A 6,270-nucleotide genomic window follows, 5' to 3' on the forward strand; every position below is an offset into this window, starting at 1 on the left:
AAATTGTTTTCCTAGCAAGGAGCACTCTGTAGATAAGAAAGAAACAATGTTGGAATTGAAACTGCATTTTTACACAGGAAATATAGTATCTTTTATCCTGATTTGGGAATGAAAATGAAAACAGCTCAGATCCTTAGATTTCTTGTCTTAATCCCAAGAGACAACACAAGAAATAAAATAACTGTCAAATAGTTGCGGGCAGAACTTTTTCAAATTTGACCATTTAGGAATCCTAAGGGATTTTAGAATTTTGTCACAAGTTTAAAACCACTATAGTATACAGCTCCCCTGTCAGCAAACCGTACATGAGGTGATAGGGATTGATTGGCACGTTGAAAAATAGCTAGATGTAGTTATTAGCTAACATTAGTTAATAGGTGTAGCTCTTTATTAAACCATTCTAGTGTTGGATAAGTAATTTGAGTTCTTGATGGAAACAAATTAAATTAGAATTAGCATTGATCTGTAAGTGAATACATTATTTATTAATTTTGAGGCTCCCTTCTAAAATCGCTGAGTAAATCAACAAGCTTAAGGTAATTGCATATCTTAAACATGGGGTGCACTTAGCTAAGCTTGATGCTGCATGCATAAAGGTATAATGAAATACCATGTTTCACGTATAAATATTTTGCAGAGCACAAGTATTTTTCTTGTTTAATGAAAATGTTTCAGCTTGTGTACAATAAAACTTCCTAATTTGCAGTATAATTGTTTAATTAAACTGCAACTTAATGTAAAGTAATAATTTCAATACTAAATTAAGTATTCCGTATATAAAATTTTGATACAAAAGATAATTATATTGCTTTGCAAAACATTAATTTTGATTCAATTATTTCCTTTTCTAAATTAAATGTTTATTTTAGTTTTATTTGCATGTTAATAATTATCTGAGTGTATGTGTGTGTATGCCAATGTTCGTGCAAGTGCCAATGAAGGCCAGAAGAGTACACCAATACTTCAGTCAGGATGGTATACGTCTTAAAAATATTTAGATTACATATATTCCTGAAACTGATATGGTCTATTTTTTGCTGGGAATATGCCTTTAAACCACCTGACTAATTTTGCCAATATGAAATATGTTTCCTATTAACATAAAGCAAGTGGGCATACAAACATAGCCATAAAAATGAAATTCTCTTCATTAACCTAAAATTTATATAAACTATTGGCATCAAATTGGGATCTGTATACTTACCTTGCTGGGGAGATGCCATGATCATGAAGGTGGTTTTCTCAGAGAAAGTATGTCTATTGCACCCTGGATGTGCTGACCCTTGTGATTTCCACAATGTAGGAAGCAGGAGTGCGTAATTTATAGTAGTAGGGTTCTATATTTGTGCTGGCCACTGATAAAAGAAAAAAGAAAGAAGAAACAATTTATAACTTTATATAACTATAATGTTGACAGAGGGAAATAGCTAAGTGGTTTTAAAACTCAGGAGACAAGCTTTAGGATCTCAGTATGAATTTCTAGAATCATGCAAAAGTCAGTAGATAGCAAGTGGGTCCCAAGGCCAGCCATCCTTTGAGTAGGAGGTAGAGACAGAAGAATACTGAGAGCTTCCAGAAGAATGGCTGGTGTCCATCAGCAACAAATAGACAGAGACACTGGCTCACACAAGGCAGAGAGAGGGCATACACTCAAGACTGTTCTTCCACCTCATCAGGCAATACTGTATACACATACCTCAATTCAAGCATATGAAAATTCACAGACATACATACACTCATACCCTAAATAAATTAAAAAGTCAAAGCACGGAGAGAGTGTGGCTTGCTTGTTTTCTTCCTTCCTTCCTTCCTTCCTTCCTTCCTTCCTTTCTTTCTTTCTTTCTTTCTTTCTTTCTTTCTTTCTTTCTTTCTTTCTTTCATTTATTCAACATTAGTGTGACAACTAATCACATTTAGGAAGGCCCCAAAATGTTCTAAGCCTTTACAATACAGAATAGTGGTAAGCACCTTCCAGGGGCCTAGAAACTCAGAGAACAGAGAACTGAACCTTGAAGAGCAGCTGAAGAAGTTGAAAACTGAAGTTGAGGGAAGAGAAAATGCTTGGAAGGGGGCCCTTGTAAATTTTTTTCTTTCTTTCTTTTTTTTTTTTTTTGTAGTACAAGAGGAAGGAGAAAGATTAAGTAATAAAAACGTAAAATGAGAACAACTGGACAGGAAGGTTTATTTAGGTTCATTTAGAACAGAGAATTTATCCTTTCCTGATGGACCATGGTGAGCTTACAATAACACAAATAAATTACTCAGCACGATGCAGAATTGACGGGACCATGATAGAAGCAATTATGCCTGTTACTTCCATATATCTGGGGTAGCCACGCATTCACTGCAACCTAACATCACAAGAAAAAATAAGCCACCACAAATACCTTTCAACTTTATTGTGGCAATTGATCACATTTATGAAGGCCCCATAAAGTTCTGAGCTTTTATAATACAAAATGGTGGTTATCACCATGCAAAGTGTCTATTGTCAGCTCTTGGTGACAACTTTATTGCTGATGCAGACCAATATTGTTCAGGGGACTCTAGTAGCCATATGTTATTTGGAAGCAAGGTGTCAGAGTGAGCTAGAGTATTACTGTATGAAATTTATTTTTCTATGAGCACCAATAATTATATCAAACAGTTACAGAAATATGTGGGGACTACAAGACTTGTTAAGATGCCGCAAAAGATACAGCTCCTTTTGTTGTTAGGGAACTACAGTATGATTATCCAGGTGCATGAGCAAGATTAGAATTTATTTCTAGCATGCATACCAGTGACAGTCACAGATGACTGGCAGAGATGAAGCTCCCAGGCTCACAGAAGTCAGCAGAGCATGCCAGAGGGCTTTCTTCTTGTAGAAAATGCATTGTCCACTATCTAATTATGTTGCTAAAGTTTCACTGCAGGAATCAAAAGATAAACATTTATGTCTCCATCTTCAGACTACAGCCTTTTCATTCTTTAACATTTATAATCTAGTGAAGAGGACAAGCAAAATGCATTTAACTTTTAAAAGAACTTGTCAACACATGTGACATTGGTCTTTATATGATTATGAGCAAAATATTACAATGGAATTGTCTGAATGTAGATCTTTAGTACAGGTGTAAACCTATACACAGCAGAAAATGTTGTATGTGTGTTTATTGAATCTTTTGAATGGTTTTTAAAAAGACATAAGGAAAAAACTATTCTTAATCAAAAAATAATCCAACTGTGTAGTCCTCGGCTTCTTTATGCTCTATTGATCTGTAAACTTACTCTCACCGTTGGATCAACTGCTCAAGAACTGACTGCTTCATTAGGAACAGCTCTGATGCTTTCTGGTTGCCCTGATAACAATTTTCCAGATCCATACACTGACTGTGTCCTACTTGTTTCATTGTGACCTTATGTGACAGTCTGTCATCTAGGTTCTCACTATAGCTAGATTTTGACTTCTTAAAACATGTCTGGTATTTCAACTTTTCACTGTCTTTCTCATCATGTCAAAAGTGAGGACTCAATTTTGAAGAGAGTAATGCTATCTAATAACTTATAGAATAGCATGCATTACTGAATTTTGATGAATTATTGGTTTTAGCTTTAAGTGCAACAGTAAGCTGTAATTATATCCTCGTGCTAAATTGTTCAGGTAAAGCAGAAATACATTAATTAGTAGGTCAAATTCTCTGTTCATGTGTGAAACTTATACACCTTCTACAGTTCCTTTTCACATACTATTTAGAAGACTTGATTATTTGATATTTTGACAGTTTTATATATAGTGTGTCGAGCTTCTATTCACTATCTATTAACCTCTGCTATCTTCCTTCTTATCATCTCCTCTCTTTTTTCCTAACTATTCCTTTAAAGAGGATATTTTGTGATAATTTGTGTATGCTCAGCCCAGGGAGTAGCATATTAGAATATGTGGCCCTTTTAGAGTAGGTGTGGCCTTGTTGGAGTAGGTGTGTCACTGTGGGTGTGTACTTTAAATCCCTTGTCTTCAATGTGCAGAAGCCAGTACCTGCTATCTGTCTTCAGGTGAAGATGTAGAACTCTCAGTTCCTCCTACACCATGCCTGCCTGGATGCTGCCATGTTCCTGCCTTGGTGATAATAGACTGAACCTCTGAAGCTTTAAGCCAGCCCCAATTAAATGTTGCTTTTATAAGAGTTGCCTTGGTCATGGTGTCTGTTCACAATGACAAAACCCAATCTAAGACAGAAGATAAGGGCATTCCCCTTCAGAAGCAACCATTAACAACTAATATGTCTTCAGAAAGTGGTGAGACCTCTGGCTATATCCTCTTTTCATAATGGAATGTGAAAGGCCAAAACTTAGGTAAATATCCAGAGCTGCAGTGTGCTCATGGTTGAAATAACCTCCCATGTTAATAGTCATCTATTCATAATATTTTCACCATATATGAATCTCTCCATTAACTATTAGTCTCTATGTAGCTCAGCGACCACACCTTTCTGGCTTATAGCCATACTAGGCCAACTAACTTATAGTTAGAATTAAACCAAATTTTTCCATGGAGACTAAAAGCCAGAGTGCCTGTACAGTTGTGCTGCAAACTCAAAGAGAGCCAAGATACCAACACAGAGTGCTATACCCGGTAAGACTTTCTATCACTATAGATGGGAAAAAAGATATTTCATGGTAAAATTAAATTTATACAATATTTATCAACATACTTGACATTACAGAAGATATTAAAAGGAACACTCCTTCCCATGGAGTTAAACTACATCCACAAAACACAGGCAATAAATAATATCACACCAGCCAAACCCAAAGAAAATACACACACACACACACACACACACACACACACACAGAGAGAGAGAGAGAGAGAGAGAGAGAGACAGAGACAGAGACAGAGACAGAGACAGAGACAGAGACAGAGACAGAGACAGAGAAAGACAGACAGAGAGGGGAGAATAAATCTTTAAAAATGCCCTTTTAGTGGATGAAGCAAAGAAGTGCAGACCGACAGGAGCCGGATGTAGATCGCTCCTGAGAGACACAGCCAGAATACAGCAAACACAGAGGCTAATGCCAGCAGCAAACCACTGAACTGAGAATAGGACCCCCGTTGAAGGAATCAGAGAAAGAACTGGAAGAGCTTGAAGGGGCTCGAGACCCCTTATGTACAACAATGTCAAGCAACCAGAGCTTCCAGGGACTAAGCCACTACCTAAATACTATACATGGACTGACCCTGGACTCTGACCTCATAGGTAGCAATGAATATCCTAGTAAGAGCACCAGTGGAAGGGGAAGCCCTGGGTCCTGCTAAGACTGAACCCCCAGTGAACTAGACTGGTGGGGGGAGGGCGGCAATGGGGGGAGGGTTGGGAGGGGAACACCCATAAGGAAGGGGAGGGGGGAGGAGGATGTTTGCCCGGATACCGGGAAAGGGAATAACACTCAAAATGTATATAAGAAATACTCAAGTTAATAAAAAAAAAAGAGGGGGTGGGATAGGGGGTTTGCAGAGGGGAACCCAGAAAATGGGATAACATTTGAAGTGTAAATAAATAAAATATCCAATTTAAATAAACTGGTTTTTAAATATAAAAAAAATGCCCTTTTAGAAACATTTTAACCTCTGCCTTTATATTTTATGCTCTGTTTATGATCACAGTTTGCCGCTGGCCCTAGGGCTTCTGTCCTCCTGTCAGTCACGTCGGGTGTTTGACTCTCCACTCTAAAAGGATTATTTCCTCTTCCTTTTTGGAGCTTCATACAATAAACAGTTTGGTGAGTTCAGTGAGCGAGGTATGCTCTCTGGACGGTCATCTAGGTGCCTCTTCCGGAGGGATGTGCATTCACTTCTGAAAAAGCATCCCTATGTGACTTTGTCAAATCATACTTACTTCTTTTTATATTAAGAGTTTTCTAACTACATGGCTACCATGGGCTTATTCTTATACTCAATATCTATACGAATGTCTGAAATTCTATGAGTTAGGGTGCAACATCCAGATCTTTATCAGGACAAGAAAGGAACAAGGAAGCATATTTGTAATTACCTTCATACTAGAGGCTGAGGATTACTTTTTTCCCCTAGGAATAGCCCTGCATTTCTGAGGTGTATGGGTTACAACCACCCAGTATTTGCTGGTGAACTCAGGCCTTAGTTATTAAGTCATACAATTGCCTTTATTTTCCCCCAAAGTTAATTCTTTCTACTGTGTGCTGTTTTCATTCATATATTCTCTGCATTTGCCTGCACTGTATTTACTTTACTTATGACCTCAGATGCAC

General features: G+C 37.4%; 1 non-coding gene across 1 annotated transcript; it reads left to right on the forward strand.

Moving 5' to 3' along the window:
- Positions 1 to 1,196: 1,196 nt before the first annotated feature.
- LOC120102668 (U1 spliceosomal RNA) lies at positions 1,197 to 1,358 on the forward strand. The gene has a single exon (XR_005504289.1). It is a non-coding gene; the product is annotated as a U1 spliceosomal RNA (small nuclear RNA).
- Positions 1,359 to 6,270: the final 4,912 nt, after the last annotated feature.

The sequence above is a fragment of the Rattus norvegicus genome, chromosome 4 (assembly GCF_036323735.1).
Source record: "Rattus norvegicus strain BN/NHsdMcwi chromosome 4, GRCr8, whole genome shotgun sequence".
In the NCBI taxonomy this organism is placed as follows: domain Eukaryota; kingdom Metazoa; phylum Chordata; class Mammalia; order Rodentia; family Muridae; genus Rattus; species Rattus norvegicus.